Source organism: Pseudorca crassidens, chromosome 13 (assembly GCF_039906515.1).
Source record: "Pseudorca crassidens isolate mPseCra1 chromosome 13, mPseCra1.hap1, whole genome shotgun sequence".
Classification (NCBI taxonomy): domain Eukaryota; kingdom Metazoa; phylum Chordata; class Mammalia; order Artiodactyla; family Delphinidae; genus Pseudorca; species Pseudorca crassidens.
In genome coordinates, this window is record NC_090308.1 from 18,276,920 (window position 1) to 18,293,411 (window position 16,492).

General features: G+C 41.1%; 1 long non-coding RNA gene across 2 annotated transcripts in view; it reads left to right on the forward strand.

Moving 5' to 3' along the window:
• The window catches only part of LOC137204465 (uncharacterized), a 248,106-nt gene that overhangs the window by 218,687 nt on the left and 12,927 nt on the right, over positions 1-16,492 (forward strand). For both annotated transcript variants that reach the window (XR_010933639.1, XR_010933640.1), the window contains one exon: positions 7,872-8,066. This is a non-coding gene — a long non-coding RNA (uncharacterized lncRNA). The remainder of the gene's footprint in view (positions 1-7,871; positions 8,067-16,492) is intronic.

Sequence of the window (16,492 nt, forward strand, 5' to 3'; positions counted from 1 at the left end):
CAACTTTATAAAATGTGGTTATAAATTATTGAAAATTTTCTTGAAGATGTAAAAGTATAGATAAAAGTCATCTAGAGGGGGAAAAATTTCCATGAATTGTGTGCATTTCTTAAATGATTCATAAATTAGAAGTTAAAACAAGTATTTATTTAGATGCTTGTTTGTTTATAAAATGTTTTTGTCAAAAATAATTTAATAAGAATGGTAACTGCTTTTACCCAAATTCAATTTAAAATTTAAAGACAAGTGTACCACAATGTAGGATTCATCATCATAAATGTTAGAGACTTGGGGGCCAATCATTATAGCACCATTTAATCAAAACTTACTTCTAAGCACACGTGTATGCTTGGCCAGTTGTGAAGTCAGATTGTGCTGTTGCTGCTTCTCATCCATTAGGACTCCTCTCTCAGGGCACTCCAACTAAGAAAGTATCTACCTGTTTCGAAGAAACTATCTACCTGTTTCGAATGGGGTCTGTATGGATCCCAAGCTAGAGCAAGGTCTACTTGAATGTAAAGTCATGTGACTTGAGCAATCGGTAGGTGTCTACTTGGGAATGTTTGGTGTCCTCATCCATAAAGTATAAATATTAATAATATCAAACTTGTAAATGCCAGCATGGGTGTGAAAGCCCTTGATAAAGGTAGAATGCTGTGCAAATGTCAGCAGTCTTTTCTAACTAGAGGACAAAGAGTTCATCATGGCGTTGGTGGACTGCTCTGCTCTGATGGAAATACCATAGCACTTCCATCAGAGATGGAATGAGAGATTTCTCAACATGAAGGTTGATTTAAACACATTCAGTGAGTGTGCATGATCTTCACATACGTATCTATGAAACTATAGGAAAGTTATTTCATTTATGTAGTGGTGAATGAAAAAAATCAGAAAATCTGGGGTACTGATCACTTAATAATCAGGAGAACAGTTCAATCAGCTTTAATTTCTCAAAAAATCACGGTTTCCAACAAAAGAATATGACTCCTCCAGAGGAGAGAAAAAAGCAGAAGGACATAGCACCCTGCTCTGCAGTCCATAGGGAGGACATGTGTTTTACCTAAGGAGACACATGTTTTATTCAAATGGCCCCTTTTACAACCAGAAACATTTACCCTTGTGAAGATGATGAGAATAAGGTGATCTAGAATTTATCTTTGAGAAAGAGCTTAGCACTTGAAATGGAACGGAATGCCTAGCCAGGAAACGTTGGATAGAATTTAAATGTTAAAAAATAAAGTGTGATTTAAGTGTCAAGAATGATACGGGCCTTCTTCCTCCCAATTCTGTTGCCTGAATTCAGCATCTCCCCTTCGAAGTCGCCTGGCTTTCCGCTGTAGCTGAGCATGTGGGAAAACTCAGAGACTGGAAGCAGTAGGAAGGAGCCCGTCAACCCACAGGGACCTGGAAATGTGGGAGGAACAGTTATTAACAATCCAGTTATGAGACAGACTTAGAGACGAGGACTTCAAGCTGAAAGGAGCTCTGGGAGTATTCATCTTGTATAGTAGAGGTGGCCGTCCACACAGAACTCCATGACCATCTTCGTCTTCATTCCCTGGATAACTGGGAAAATTCAATATTCTATTCTGGTCAAATTTTTGTTTTTGATTTTGGTTTTTCAGGAGGAATAATAAAGTGTAGGAAAGAAAAAGTTGTAAATCATTTAGGAAGAAGGAAGATGTGCTAGAAATAGTCATTGTGGAAAGAATACCATATGATATGTTTGTAAGAAGGTAAATTTTGTTGCAAGGGAAATGAGGACCAAATCAGTATGGGGTAAAGGAGGTGCCAAATCATAGGAAAGAGGAGAGACAGAGACATGTTTTGGACTTGTCAGAACAGCTCATGATTGTATTCTCTGTGCTAAGGTCTTAAGAGTCTGTACATTTATTTATGTTTGCTCCGCAGACCACTGTAGCTATTTAGTTTCAGCATTCACCTCCCCCTACAGACAGACATTGCTTTATTTCTAAAATACCTTGTGCAGGGCCAAAAAATGTTTATTCTATTTCCTAGGATGTAGGCTGGTGACAGAAAGTAGACCCTGGAGAATGGAAGCACTTGGTTTCAAATAAAATATCTGCATTAAATATTCAGCTTTTTTGAAGCTTTATGCGAGTACAGTACCAAAGGAATTGGCACATTGGCAAGGGCTCAGGCTCGGTATGAACAAATCTCCACATTGACCCCATTGACGGCCTAATACATTAACATCTCGCCGGACCCAGGAGGGGCAGCCGGAGCACACAGTTTCTTGGGGGCACTGCTGTTGCCTCTCTGGTTAGAGCATGATGCCATTCAGACCTGGGCTCTGGCTTGGTATGAATTGATGTCGGTTAGGTTCATACAGCTAATTTTCTGTAGCACCAGTCAAATGCAAGAAAAATGTGAGTACTCGAGATGAGCTAAGTGCCGACACTAGGAGCTCAGTACATTTGCTATTGCTTGGGTGGGTAGTAGGTGTGTTTACTTCCCCTCTGGTATCTGGGCAAATGCCCAGGTCCAGGCCTCTGGCTAAGCAGAGGGAGTCAGAGAGAAGTTACCAAAGGGTTGGCTCCAGCAAATGACCTTTGCTAGCAGCTATTTGACCATTACAAACAGAGAGGATGTGGAAGAGCCAAGTTCATTTTGCAACTGGAGTTCTTTGGGTGTTCAGTCTCTTTGTAATATACCGTTAATGTGATTAAAATTGAGGCATTTAGAGGGCTTCCCTGGTGGCGCAGTGGTTGGGAGTCCGCCTGCCGATGCAGGGGACGCGGGTTCGTGCCCCGGTCCGGGAAGATCCCACATGCCGCGGAGCGGCTGGCCCGTGAGCCATGGCCGCTGAGCCTGCGCGTCCGGAGCCTGTGCTCCACAACGGGAGAGGCCACAACAGTGAGAGGCCCGCGTACCGCAAAAGAAAAAAAAAAAAAAAAAAATTGAGGCATTTAGACCTAAACGGTTGTTGGGATAAATTAGAGACATCAAAACTGGCAGAGTTTAGTTTTGAAGAACACCATTCTGTCAGCTCTCCCTGAAATTTAATCACTCTAATATCAAGCTATTTTTCTTCATGATGTGAAATTTGGCAGTGAGCAAAATCAACAAGGTCACAGCTTTGAAGAGGAATTCGTTGCATTTTGGCAGAAGAATGGTGGCGATTCTAATGCCTAAGAATGCTTCTTTCAAAGGACCTAAGAGAAAGCAGCTATTAATTATTTAGATTACTACAGGGGGGATGGAAGAAGTTCACGTGTGTAAATATGCGTGTGTGTGTGTGTGTGTGTGCGTGCATGCACGTAAGTACACGTACACGGAAACTGAAGCCAATTTGGTGAAATTGATTTTTTATGCAATCTGCTGCCTTTAAACCCTTTTCCATTGGCCTTTCAAAAAGAAGAAGCAACAAAAATGCAAATAGAAAAATACTCTTAAACATACATGTGACAGAGAAAACGTGCAAAGAATGAGAATGGGAGAGATGCTTTTGTATATCTACGCACACGTGTGTGTGCACAGTGACATTTTGGTTGCCCACACAGCAAGTGGAAAGCAACTTGATGGAGTCGAGTTAGCCATGTCTTGATGGTCTGACATGTCTCAAGCATTTCTGGGTGTCTCAGAACCAAATACCTGAAGAAGGCAAATTCAAAGTTTTCTTTGAATAGTATTTATACCTCAGACTTCTAGATTTTTTTCTTGGTCTGTCTCTATATCCTCAAACTCCTTAAATCTACTGCAGAAGGGATAGAAAATAGGTAATTGACTTACTGGCTTATGAATTAATAAGAGTTTCTAGGCTATTTCCCAAAGGACCCTTCACCTCTTCCTCCAAACATACACAGACACACACACAAAGACACACACAGACACACACATGCACTCAGAATTATCTGCTGTTCTATATATATGTGTTGTGTGTCTACCAGATTAGGAATGGCATTTATTTTCAGGGTATTTTAAAGATTTCCCTGCAGGTTATCCAAACAGTAGCTTTGGAAAACAAACCCTCCTAAATGACCACATTCAAATTGTCTTTTGAATGATGTCCTTGCTAACCAGGAAAATAAGCTCACTCCAGTATGCCTGAGGCAGCACTAAAAAAGAATCAGGCAGTGGCCTTAATGAAAATCCAGTTTTAGGACTGGGAGAAACTTAATATACTGTATCTTTTCTCTGAGGTCATGGCTCTATCCTCGAGGAGGTTATAGCAGATCATATTTAAGGCTGGAAAGCATCACGTGTAAAATATGCCCTGGGAAGACAGCTTTAATTTACACTACTCCTGCATGTGCAAGGGAAGAAAATGGAGCCTTTAGTTCCTATGATGTGTCAATTTCAGGCTTTTTACATGATCAGGCAAAAGGCAGAGTGGGCTATGGGTCTGGGGACCAAGTTCTTTCCGTTTTAGACCTTGATTCTGTCTAGTTTGTGACCTTAGACAAGTCACCTCCCCTATTCAGGATTCTTATCTGTAAAATTAGGATGAACATATTGATCTCCATACCATTGTGGTTGAAAAGCATGAAGAAGATTCTTAGATTTCAAAGTATTTTGAAATTAACAAAACGCTTTGCAAATATAAGCCATGATGTTAGGGATTTACACAGAGGGAAACTAATGCATGTAACTGGAAAGGGCGGAACTTCCTCCTAGTGGGGAAGAGGCTCCTGAAAAGGCAGAAGGGACTGGCTGCATTATTTAAGGCAGGTGGCATGAGACAGTGGTATAAGTGCCTTTTCCACCTCTGTCTCCCAAGTGGCCACTTGGTTTGAGTGCCCACAAGGTCAATTTGAGTTGAATTTCCAGTGTGCTGATGTGTGTTGATGTCAGTGTTGCTGAGAAACTTGTATTTCCCCCAGAGATGATTTGATACGCTTTTCTATAGATTCTGAATTCCTGATCTTTTCCCCCTCGTAGTGCTAATGTAATGAAAACAGAATTATTTCATAGCAATCCAAAGCCCTAGTTAATTCTCCCACTGACTGTAATTGTGAGTCTCTGACCTCAAAATCCACAGGGCAGTCTGTCGCTGGTGGAGCATTCTAACTAGAGCACGGGACTGCAATGGTTAGTGGGAGAACTTCAAGTAAAAAGAGTCTTATTTTAATTCATATTGGAACTTACCAACAAAGGAAAAAACAGTTCCTCTTGGGCCTCAGATGCTAACAGGAGCAAGGTTCTTCCTGTGGGGAAGGGAACCTCAATGTTTTTTCTAAAAAGTGTCCAGCTTTTCAAATTACCAGCCTGCTCAGTCCCCTAACAACCTAATAGTAGCCTCTCTATAAATAGCTTATCTCATTACATTCTTGTTTATTCTCTGTCTAGATGGTTTTGTGCTTCGTCCTTGCCTGCTGTTCATAGATTCCTAGGCTCAAAGCCAGCTTTGCATTTTCATCCTTTGGCATAAGCAGAGCATTGAGTGGAAATAAAGAGGACAAAGGCAGTGATTTCCTGTCTATACCCGCCACAAGTGCCCTGTCCCAGTGGCCCCAAGAGGCCAAAGTAAATGACACTTTTGTCAAGAATGTGAATGATCTAGGTAAATTACGAAACGTTAGATAAATACACACATATATGCATATGTGAATAAATGTGTGCATGTATGTATATATACACATATTCATGCATATATGTGCATATGTACACACACATATATATACATACCTGTGCTGTAAGAATATGTCCAAAACTGTAAATAAAAGGTAAGGAAGACGATGAGTGCCATCTCGTGGAGAGCCCAACCACTACATTTCCCAAATTATCTCTACAGCAAACATTTTTTAAATGCCAAGCCGATATTGCTTGGAGTAAAGATTTTCTTCCTACCTTTCCAAGTTGTTCATCCAAATCATAATGTGTCCACTCCATACACAGTGTCATGGTCCAGTGTGCCAGGATACACCTTAGGGACGGCACCGTGCTCATGGAGATGGGCACTGTGGTGAATCAGCAGAGATGCATTCACTACTGACCCCAGCTCAGGCAGACGTCTCAAAAGTTATGACAGTCAGTGACAAAGCTGATAACGGACTCCAGGACTCACAGCGTTTTATACATGACACCGTCCTGTGACCAGTTGTTGCTGCAGCCACCATTTTGCACAATGTAATCCAATCACATTGTTCACAGTCTGCCCACGTTCAAAGCTCAGTTGATCAAGCCTTTTACTTTCCCTCAGTTAACTGGCATCACAGCCTCGTAGCCTAGCTACATGCATACTTCTGTAAGCAATATTAATGCTCTACTGGATCAGCTGCCTGAGATACATACATATGCGCAATGCCTGCCCCTGCTTGTTGTATCTCAGTATGCACAAGAAGGTGAACTGACTTCTTCCGCTGCAGACGTGACCAAGGACGCAGGTTCTCATTCCCGGGAGTGTGAGAGTCCATGGTGAAATGGGGTTTCTGCCAGACACTACATGAGCATGATTAACTAACACCCTCTCATCACTCAGCAGGAGAAGAAAGTGTTTTGTAGCTATTAGACAAGCAGGGAATGCAGAAGGGTAGCCGCATCAGAGCTTTTGGCAATGAGTGAAAAAAGGGCCCTAATAGTAAGACTAGCTTACAGGTACCCTTTCATTCACTCATTCAGCAAATATTATAAAGTGCTCTGTGTGTTGTCTGCACTATGGATAATGCAAGCGATCAAACCAGGCAAGAACTGACAAAGCTCCCTACCTTCAAAGGGCTTCCATTCTAGTCAGGATTATAGACAATAAGTAAGTGAAACATTCTGTTTGTTAGAGGACGATAAGAACTAAGGAGATAAATAAAGCAGAGAAGAGAGAGAATGCTGAGGGTGGGGAGTGTTACAGTTTTACAGAAGGTTGCCAGGGAAGGCCTCATGAGAACATGACACTTCTGTTGAAACTTGGAGAAAAGAGAGCAAGGTTTGCAGATGTGCACGGCAAAAAGCAAAGAGCCAGAGCCAGACCTATGCCTGGCAGGCCAAGAAATAGGTTTCCAAGTGCTAGGTTAGGTTCTTTTTCCACAACACTGATAGAAATCCTGTTTGACAGTGAAAAATCCAGCACACCAGGAGATTGCCCAATGTGCCAGAGCCGGTAATTGGTGGATTTAGGTGGGAACCCAGCCTAGCCCTGGGCTAGATACTTTTACCCGCTAAACCCAGTAGCTGATCAGATGGGTCTCTTTTGGAGGTTAGGGAGGAGGAACTGTGGCAGGCTCAGAAAGAGTGTTATTAGGGACAGAGCCTAGAAATACCTCAGGATTTTTTTTTTTTGTAAAAAATAATTGGTACTTTTCCCTACAGACTATATTCTTGTCATAAATCCAAGAAATAAAATATTAATATGTGACCTCATCTGATATTCCACATTTTCGTATTTAAATTAGACCTTATAAATAAAATCGAATATTATAACAGCACATGGACCCGTAACTTCAGTTACCAATCTGGTGATGCTCCACCTGGGTTCTTGCAGAGTTCTTGAACAGGAGGAATGAGGAAAATAAAGTAACTGTGTGCCTACCAGAGTACAGAGGAATTGACCTTTGTCCAGCCATATCAGATGGTTTGAGTATTAGATTCATGGTCAATGTATAGAGGAAACGCATCCCAGCCCAACAGCGCATGCTCAGAGCAGAGATGCTGCAGAGTTATCATGTGGGCTGAGTACTCCCCTTGCCCGCAGGGTAGGAGACGCAGCGCTCACACCACCAGCCATTTGGCATCGGGAACAGGCAGCACAGCCACCACACCGGCACTGCCTACAGCCTGCCCTGCCTCCTAGGAGGGGTTTCTTTCGCCCACGGCTGGAGCAGTCCAACCAGGGTAGTGTTGAAGTAGGCTGCTCGCCTGGTGTTGCTGCATCCCCCTGTGGACGTCCCATTACACAGCTCTTGTTTTCCCTCCCCCAGGCGGACCCCAGATCAGCTTGCCCACAGTGAGTGGGACGAAGCAAATCGGAGCTGCTTAAACATTATGAGTCTCATTACTCTTTGGAAAGCGCTTGAAGATCACTGGTTTCACTACCCTCAGAGTGTCACCAGGCTGGTCATCAAGGGGACCTGGGAACTCCTCTGCTGACCAAGTTCCAGCCCACATCCACACAGGTGAGAGTCAATTCTAGTCTGAAGTCTTTCTGAGATTTGATAACCTTTTTGATTCCCCATTTCGATATTTAACAGCAATAATAGAAAAGTGTTTGGAACATTTTATACCCTTCTTGCTGTCCTTTAAAGTTTTTTTTTCCTTCTGTTTTCAAAAGAATAGTTACAATTTCTGAAGTTAATTCACCGACTGCTTGAAAACCATTCAGTTGTCCTGAAGAATCTGGTTTCACCTCACAGTAAGATCTAGAAATCACATTTTATACTTTCTGTTCTAAAAAGTGATAGATGTTAAATATGTCCTGTTCTATCTTGGCCTTTTCCTTTGACTTTTTGTTTTTTTTGGTTCTCTTATCTCATTGACTCCCTTATATCTCATCGGAAGAAACCCTCATTATTTAAAGAATCAGTACTGATTTAAAGGTATATACACAATTTTAGCATGGGAGATTCTGCCATAAGTGTGGTTATACCAAATGGTATGTATGGAGAAGGGAAGCAATTGGGGGGGGCAGGGGTGGCCATATAACGAAATGACTCGGGTAACACGGGAGGGAAGTGGAGTGACCTGCCTCAGGGGTGGGACCTCCACAAAGGCTATTGTTGGCCCCAGCCCCAAACTGAAGCGGCTTCTTTTCCCTCCTCTTCTGGTTGTCCTGCCTTCCTGCCCCCTCCCTGGGTCCTGCTTTCCTCAGGGTCTTTCTTTTCTTTCTCTCTCAAAATTTTCGGATAAGAGATAGTACTAACAACAGCTGCCTTAACTTCAGCATGTGTGACAGTTAAACACTGCCTATTGTTAATCCTTTTAAAAATCCAGCTTTTTGCATATAAAAAAAGAAGTGCAAAGAAATTAAGAGATTTGTCCAGTGCCACACAACTGCTAAGGGGCAGAGGTGGGAATTAAACCCAAACTGGGCAGACTCTGAGCCCATCCTTCTTACATACTGTGCAACCACTTTGTGCCTGGGTGATGACTTGTTCCAGAAGCACTTGCATTTTGATTGTGATCATATTCAAAAGGTGAAGGGATGAGTTCCAAAGTTGAACTTCCAGACACTTGCAGACGTTGGAGAGGATGGGAGTAAAATAGCAGGGGGTCTTCTTTTACGGGGTCTTCTCAGCATCTTTCCCTTATGCAGTGTATTGCCCTGTGCATGTCTGTTCAACAAGCATTTATGGAACACATCTGTCAAGCTCTGTGCGAGGCTCTGGACATGATAGTGTGGTTGTTAAGAACCACACTTCCCTTCTCCCTTCCTTAATAGCCTATCCTTTTCTGGAAAGTTTGACTTGTGGAGCAATGTCTCCAGGATCTATTCCTTTTTATTCTTATTAAAAATAATTCTCATCCCACCTTAACAGAATCCTATGATATCAGATACTAGTGATGTTTAAATTTTTCATTCCCGTGCCCAATATTGACTGAATTTTTCAAATTTAGATTTGATCTGTTCGTAATTTGGAGAACGGTAAGCATCTGAAAGATGGTATTTAGTATGCCTGGTATTAAGCTTATACTGAAGTAAAGGACATGAAAGAGTCTAAAATTTGTCACCAAATGAAACCAACAGAAGCCTGCAAAGTGTCACGAGATACTCAGCATATCTTTAAATGGCAAAACTAGTCCTTTTTCCATAGACACTGATTCAGTGACTGAAGGCAATTTTCTTGTCTTTTAACTTCTTAATTATTTTTAATTGAAATGAGACATGCCTAGTTTCTTTACCTGCTCCCCCTATGATTTTTGGATACCTTTTCTGTAGCTCTCCCAGGATGTGGTTTACTTGTACATTATCTTTCTTAACATGTGGTGTTCAGAGTTAAAGACAGTATCTCAGTGGGGGCCCATAAGACAAGAGTTCATGATCATCTAGTTGATCTGGAAACCACTTTTTGTCTTAGCTTAGATGGTGTCCACTTGTTTATCAGTTTTCTCCAGGAATTGGTTTATATTGAGCTATCACACTCAGCTTTTTCTCCCAAATTTCTTTAAAACTTTTTCTTTATCCTTAAAATTAAAATCAATTAAATTAAATGACACACATTTAAAAATTCTCAAAGAGAAATTTCTGTTTACACTGATAGTATTTTATCTTGTTAATATGAAATATATTTTCTCAGCTTTAAAAATATTTTTAATTGAAGTATAGTTGATTTACAATGCTGTGTTAGTTTCAGGTGTACAGCAAAGTGATTTAGATATATATATATAAACTCTTTTTCAGATTCTTTTCCATTATAGGTTATTACAAGATATTGAATATAGTTCCCTGTGCTGTACAGTAGGTCCTTGTTGTTTATCTATTTTATATATAGTAGTGTGTATCTGTTAATCCAATACTCCTAATTTATCCTTCTCCCTCTTCCCCTTTGGTAACCATAAGATTGTTTTCTATGTCTGTGAGTCTGTTTCTGTTTTGTAAATAAGTTCATTTGTATCAGTTTTTTAGATTCCACAAGTAAGTGATATATATTTGTCTTTCTCTGTCTGACTTATTTGGTTAATCTATTTTCTCAGCTTTTTCAGGTGTTTTTTCATCTTGGTGATAGTGGGGAAGGTTCTGGAACTGATGAAACAAAATTAGTTATGGGATGAAAATGGTTGAAGTTAAGTGACAGGTACTTAGTGGCTTATTCTACCATCTTGTATTTTTTGCATATGCATGAAATTTTCCAAAATAAAAATTTTAAAAATTACCCATATATTATATTTTTGTTTATACCTAGCCTTAACCATCTCATCTAACAATACAGCAAAAACTTTGCCCAATGTTTTGCTGAAATCAAAATACACTTTGTCAAAAACATCCCTCTCAGTTAATTGTCTGACAAATTTTCAGAATTCCTCCAAAATTGGAATTAAGCATTAAAAAATTAAATGACAAAGAAACATTAAAAAGTTATTAAAATCTCTGTTAGTTTGGTTTCCAATCTTGGCCAAAACTTTATCACATATAACAGTATTCCCTTGGTATTCTGTCACTGCTATAGCATCAAAGTTGTACATTTATGTATATTTTGGGACCTTAGTTATTAGCTAGGCTGAGTCCAGGGATGAGACAGCTCATCCATATATGAAGAGAGGTAAAGGTCACTGGGTGCAGAGACATCAATGGGAATAAGAAGGAATCATATTTACCAGAATTCCTCTAGGGGAAAGGAGTTGCAAGAATTACTTTGATAAGACTCTGGGGATGAGAATAAAGACTTCCAAGACTCATGCTCACGTTACAATAAAAAAGTCTCTAACCTGATTCTGAGGATGGTGGGTCAGGTAAGGGCAAGGAGACATTTGTGGAGTGTTAAGCTCATCTGGGATGAGAACTGAATTACTCAGATCAGCTCAGCACAGCTGGAGCACCCCTGCAATCAGCCTCACCCCACAGAACATATAACTCCTCTCCTTAGTACATATTGAACAAATATTTTTAAACCATCGGTCTGAAGGGACAACAAATTATTAAGTCAGCCCTGGGTCTCAGAATGTAATCTGCAAAAATTAAAATTATAAGCAGATTACTAGAAAGTAAAGGAACACTTTACTGACACTTTTCTAAAGATCTAACTCTCTGGATGATGTCATCTAATTTTGCTTCAGGAATTGTAAATGTTACATGTTCAAAGACTTAGGAGAGGAAAACACACAACTGAAAAGAAGTGAAATGCCAAAGAAAATGGACTGAGTCACAGCTCAGGACCCCCGGCCACCCCCAGGGCAAAGTGAGAGTTATCCAGAAGGGCTTTGCCAAACCGGGCCAAAGGGCCAGAGTAGCTACGAGGACCGTTTCCACCCTCTTCCCTGAGCACTGTAGACACAGTTGCTCCAGATGCAGAGAACATCAAATTCAGCCAGCTAGCTCCAGGTTAAGAGAATGGCAGATACAGTCATGAGAATGGTTAGTAGTGTTTAATAAACTTTTTGGGGGCGTATCTTCCAGAAGGCAGAAATGTGAAAGACGTGGCCTTGAGGGACCTCCACATCTCTCTCATCAGGCTGTGAAAATTAGTTTCCTCTTGTTGAATAGGAAAGGTTAGCGTTTAATAGTTAATGAAGGCCAGATAATCTGAGCAGATAAGAGCAGATAAGAGTCTGCACAGACTGCATTTGGGACAATCCCAAATCCTCTTATCTCTTCTCAGAAAGTCTGCTGTTTGTAAGATATTGCTTTAAGGAGAGGAACAGAAGCACATATGAAGAGAACCACTATCTTTTCCAAAGAATGCAGACTACACGAAGAGGTGCTGCTTTATAGGTTTATGGGGAGCTATAACAACATACTGTATTGTTTTTCCCCTGGATTCAATACACTGACCCCCTGGTAGCTCAACTTTAAAACATTTACACCATTGTGGACATATTGTAAGACTCCCTCCTCCTTTTGCTGCTTGCACTACTCTGTGATCTGTATTGTTTTATACCCAAGTGGCTCGTAGTGTACTCCTATGAGGAAATGTTCTGAGCATAGTGAAACCCAGGAGGAAACGGAGAGTGGGTTAAGCTTTCTTTGATGGAGGCATTCAGCTACCTTGTCTTTGTGCTCAGGGTTATTTAAGGGCAGACAGTAGCAAAAGTATCTTGCCCCAGTTTAACTCTCCCCACTCCACCCCACCTTTTATGTCTCTCTTGGGACAAAGCTAGCCCAACCTCTCCAATTCCCTAAAAGTCCTATCAACACAGGTCATGATTTACTCCTTCCGTGGAGGCTTTCCCCATCCCTCCTTGACAGTATCTCCTCCCATTCACTGGGGATTGGATGTAAAAATTGCCTCCTGCCCCTGCTACTTCTGTGACTGTCCAAAGTGTAAGCTCCTTTTCCTCTGTCTTCTCCCATCTTTTCATCCCCAAACGCTTCTGTGCTTTTCTTCCTATTACATACCCAACTTTTCTCTTCTCCCCTCCCTCTCCCACTTTTCTTCTGTGTCCACTCTTATCCTATATCCACAATTCCCCTTGCCCTCAGCCCCTCCACTGAACATTCCCTGCACAACCTTGCCTTAGCTGGTGTTTGACTCTCCCTGAGGACCTTTTTGCCCCCAAATGGAGGTGGCCCAATTCCCCAGCTCCAGTAACTTGGGTAGTGTACTCCTCATTCTCAAGGCTAATTTCAGGCATGAGTCCTTCTCTATCATGTAAAAATCCTTGCTCTTTGGTGACTTGGAACATCCAACTAAATCCCCATCTCTCCTTATCTCACTCCTTTACCAAATTTCTCGGTCTCCCTCTCATTCTTGGAAGCACCTAGCTTACAGCCTTATTCTCCATTGTGGGTTACTTTTCCTGTTCACATGGATTCCTCATGCAACACCCTGGCCTCTGGAATTTTTCATCTTTCCAGATCCAATAACTTTCAACTTTCCTCAGTTCAGCACCTCATTCTTATGATCCCATACTCAGCAAGACCCTTCTCCGATCACAGGGCCCTATGCTTCTCAAACCATAGGGTTCTGGGCTTCCCTGGTGGCACAGTGGTTGGGAGTCCGCCTGCCAGTGCAGGGGACACGGGTTTGTGCCCTGGTCCGGGAGGATCCTGCATGCCTGCGGAGCGGCTGGGCCCGTGAGCCATGGCCGCTGAGCCTGCGCGTCCGGAGCCTGTGCTCCGCAGCGGGAGAGGCCACCACAGTGAGCGGCCCGCGTACCGTAAGCAAAAAAAAAAAAAAAAAAAAAAAACAAAACCCATAGGGTTCTGTTTTTCCAGCATCATCACTCTTGAGTCCCTCCACGATTCCTGGCTTTTTGTCCATCAACTCCTCCTACTTGTACTGCTCTCTCATCCAACTTAGACCCCATTGTAAATCACTTTAGTCACTTCCTTTTAATGTCCTTGCTTGCCTGTCCTCCCATTTTACCTGCCCAGCTGAATCTCAGCCTTTGATCAATCTAGCTGTAGGTCTTCTCAGTTTTTACCTCACCACTGATGATTGTCGTGAATGTTACACAGCCATATGTATTCATGCTCCTCAAGTATTATGGTCTCCAATCCCACTCTTGCCTTTTCAGTATTTGCTTTAAATATTGACTCCCTTTTCTCTGATTCCATGATAGGTCACCCCTGCTTCTAATGAGACATGTTTTAGTCTAATATGAGTTCATATCGGGTTGTTGTCTAGTCTCAAGGGCCTGGAATCACTCTAGATCTTTTAAATGTCTTTGATATTCTGCTGTGATCCATTATGTTTTATACAGTAGAGGGGGGTTTTATACCATAGATTTGTGGTTTTATACACTAGAGGGTGATAATATATTTCTCACTTTTGAGTACACGGTGAGTACTTCTCTGTGGTTCTCATCCTTTCCTATCCCACAATGTGCTGGAAATATACTGTGTTGGAACTTACTGATTAGTATGAACATTCATATGCTTACTTCAGTGAATAATTCTAAAATCTCATCTTGGTTATTTCAACAGGCTTTGACTTCCGTAGAATTCTCTGCTCTTTTCCCTTCTGTGATTGAATTTCCTGGAAGTCTCTGCTCCACCCTCAGGGACCCCTATGGCCCAGTCAGCCCGAGCTCCATCCTAAGGAGAGAGAGAGTCAGTTTCTTTTCAAATTTTATTTTTTGAGAGAAGTTTTAGGTTTGCAATAAAATTGAGAAGAAGGTACAGAGATTTTCCAGATGCCCTCGCCCCTCACACATGCATAGCCTCCTCCATTATCAAAAGCATTCACCAGAATAGTACAATTTTTTAACAAGGATAAAAATACACTGACACATCATAATTATCTAAAGTCCATAGTTCACCCTTAGGGTTCACTCTTGGTGCTGTACCTTCTGTGGGTTTGGACAAATGTAGAATGACATGTATCCATCATTATAATATCATATAGAGTATTCTCACTGCCCTCAGAATCCCCTGTGCTCTGCCTATCATCTCTCCCTCTACCTCAAGAATCAGTTTTAGTTCTTCTGTGAGATTTCACTCATTTGATATGTGAATTTAAGCTACTTCCTTCTCTTTGGATGCTCTAACTCTTTCAATGTGAAATGGAATAGTTGTCACCGCAGCCCAGTGACAACTTTAACCAGTGTTGGTTAAAGTACTCTGATTCTAGAGTAAAATTTAATTTGAAAGCAATTTAAAAACTTTATTTTTAGAGCCAAATTATGCTTCTCATTCATTTTACAGGAGTAAACTAAAATCTACTTTCTGCATAATTTGGTGTGTTATATTCCCTATACTGGAAACATAAGCAATAAAAACTAAAGTTAGTGTGTATTGCTGTTTAAGAAGAATTCTGTGCCTCAGCTCCTTGACTAGAGACTTAAAGCCTTTCTCCTTTGTATTACCTGAACAAAATACACCCTATTCTCCTTTTAAATATCTAGAATAAAATATACATCACTGAATTATAACAGCTGATGTGTGTCTTCTCTATTATTAACTAATTTAATGATCAAGAGTGATACTTTTTCTCAAACTTCAATTTGCTTGCAACAATTCAAAAATGATAATAATAGTTCCTGTGCTAACCATCCTATCTCACTACAGCTCCAAGGATTTTCTCCATTTTGAATATGAATAAACTGAGAGAAAACAAGAAACCCAGGAGATCTCACAATAAGTAGTTTGGCTGAGATTTAAAAACAGGGTCATCAGTACCTAAACACTGAACATTACGGCAGGTTAAAAAACAGGTTAAAAAACAAACAAAAAATGCAATTTCCAGTGTGTTTCAAACACCTGTGTTCCCTCCCCTGTGCCCACCAAGTCCTACCCGTCCATCAAGTTCCACTGAGTTGATTGGTTCTACCAGGTCACATAGATATTTCCCTGCTGAAGGATGACTTCTGGGAGTTGGAGCGGGTCAGTTTTAGCAAAGAAGAGGCGAGGTCTTGGTTGACCTGCCAGTGATGTGTGGACTGAACTTCCTGAGAGACACGATTGCTGTACCCAGTAGGGAAGTTCTGAACAGGACCCATCTTGTGAAAAGTGGAAGGGACCAACAGACATGCTGGATGTGCTGATAAACAACAAAGGCTGTGTCATCTTCCCAGAAAAGAGGAAGCTAGGATGATGCACAAGCACAAGATCCCTGACTTGAAAGCATCCTTTTGCTTAACAAGAAGGTTTGGGAAAAGAAACACCATACTACTGAATTTCATTTGTTTTGTAGCACAGAAAAAGCATTCAAATGAGCATTTATTAAATTAATCGAATGAGTTAGAGCTATGAAACAATGCATGGTGTGGATCAAAATGTGATCAGATGGCAGCATTTCTCATTTAAACAAAACAGTCTTTATTCTAATGCAGTGGTTTTTAAACAACATTGGGGATCTTAAATTAGAATTCAGAGTCCCTCACGAAAGGGCTATAACACATCATTATCTGCCTCTAAACTCTTCTATGCCAAATCCCTCACGTCACTCGAAGAGCTTTTTTTCTGAAACACAGGTCAGCTTGAGTAACTTTCCTCCTCAAAAACCTG